Source organism: Merops nubicus, unplaced genomic scaffold, assembly GCF_000691845.1.
Source record: "Merops nubicus isolate BGI_N331 unplaced genomic scaffold, ASM69184v1 scaffold16608, whole genome shotgun sequence".
NCBI classification, from domain to species: Eukaryota; Metazoa; Chordata; class Aves; order Coraciiformes; family Meropidae; genus Merops; species Merops nubicus.
Genome location: NW_008627885.1, coordinates 5,360 through 7,521, shown reverse-complemented (window position 1 = coordinate 7,521; position 2,162 = coordinate 5,360).

The window sequence follows — 2,162 nt, the reverse complement described above, 5'->3', positions numbered from 1 at the left end:
AGGACTCCAGAGCTGCCCCAGCACTGCAGGGGGGTCTCACAGAGCTGGCAGAGGGGCAGGATCCCCTCCCTGTCCTGCTGCCCACGCTGCTGGGGGAGCAGCCCAGGCTGGGGGGGCCCCTGGCCAGCTCCTCACCCCCAGCACCCCCAGGGCCTTCTCCCCAGGGCTGCTCCCCAGCCCTGCACCCCCAGCTGGGATTTATGCTTGGGATTGCCCTGACCCTGGTGCAGGACCTTGTGCTTGGCTTTGTTGAGCTTCATGAAGTTTGCACAGGCCCTCAAGCCTCTCCAGGTCCCTCTGTTTGGATCCATCCTGAGCAGCGTTGACCCCACTGCTCAGCTTGGTGTCATCAGCAGCCCTGCTGAGGGTGCCTCCAGCCCACTGCCCCTGTCTGTGACAAGGATGTTACACAGCTCTGGGCCAGCAGGACCCCGTGGAGTACCCCTTGTCACTTCTGATCCTTCTGCAGTGAAGAAATAATGCCAGAGGATATGTGATAATATCTTAATTGCCTCTCAGCCAGAAGGACTGGTAATGATTTCCCAGCTGGAATGGAGCTGTGGTTTCCCTCAGCTTGCAGTGACTCCACCCGCTCCTCCCAGGCACTGAGACTGTCTGAGCTGCTGTTTCTGTCTCTGATCCCAGGAATCTGGGTCTTGTTGCCAGTCTGAATCCTTTAGCAAACCTGCTGCCACCAGCCTGGGGCAAGCTCAGCCACGGATGGCCCTGAGGCATGTGAGCAGTGAAGGACAGACCTGGCTGGGGCTGAAGTGACACAGCAGTGACTGGCCATGGTGCATGTCATGGTCTCCTGGGCTGCTGAAAGGAGGGATGAATGGGAGTGTTCCAGGTCTGCATCCATCCTGGAGCTTGTCCCAGGAAGGAACTGGGGGGCAGCTGGGGCCACGCACCAAATGCAAAGTTTCTAATGCTTCCAGGTCCTCTACTGCAGCTCCTGAGAGCAATGGGCCTCTCATTAACGTGGGGCAACACACTCAGGCAGGTGGGGACATGTGCCATCAGAGAGACACAGAGTCCCACCCGTGGTCTGTGGCCCCACCTCAGGGTCACAGTCCCTGAGGAGATGTGTTGGCTCCAAGGGGCCTCGGAGCAGCCCTTGTGCTCTGGAGCTGCAGGAGCACCCAGAGACCCCATCTTCCATGGACCTCGTCCCCCCAGCCACCCATCTTCCACGGACCCTGTGCTAGCAAGGATGGCAGGACCAGACTCAGCCCTGCTCCTGAGATGGGCACAGCCCAGAGGGTTGGAGATCAGCACCAAGCTGGTGGGAGCACCCTGTGGACAGCCCTGAGCAGAGCACAGGCACCACACGGGTGGTGTCTTCTCGCCAGGGAAGCATGTTTGTGGGGCACTGGTTCCTTTTAACGTGGGCAGATGTGTCCATTCCCTGAACAGCAGCTGGGCACCTTGAGCAGACACCCCCCACCCACAGGACCTCTTCATCCACCTCCCAGGGTCCTGAGCGTCCAGCTTTCTCTTGGCAGGAAATGTGGACGTGCAAAAGCAGGAGAACCAGTTTCCCCAGCACTTCCCTTGAGCAAACAGCCAGTCTGGGTGCTGAAGGCCTGGCAGGGCTCGGGGCAGAGCTGCAGGATGGGGCTGTGCCCAGGCAGAGGACGTGTGGCACCACTGGGTCTGGGCTGATGTTTGGAGGACACTCTGGTTCCCAGGGAGCTCCTCCATCTGCTGTAGCTCTTCTCCCTGAAACCCATCGGGAGCTGCGGGGCTCTGAGCTGCCCTTGCCAAGGAACCTCCTCTGTCCCAGCACCCTCTTTCCTGGGGCCCATCAACCACCCCGCAGACCCCCACGGGCTGGTGAAGGTGGATACAGAGGTGGGAGCCAGGACAGAGGTGTTGCTGTAAATAGTTAAGCTAAGAAATCCGACAGAAGTCAGCCCTTCAGTTTACGCTAGATATCCCTGAGCCAAGCCACCGGTAATGGCTTAATGATTTTGTTGACAAAGTCCTCTGTGCAAAAACTGCAGGGTGACAGAAAGCTGGGGCTGGGAGGAGGCACGGCCGGGGGAGGCAGAGCCCCTGAGCCCCGATGGCACTGCCCAGCTCACTGGAGAACCTCTTTCCAAACCCCACTCACGTCCCCAGCACGCGGCGTCGCACGAGGCCCACGCCCACGCCTGCTC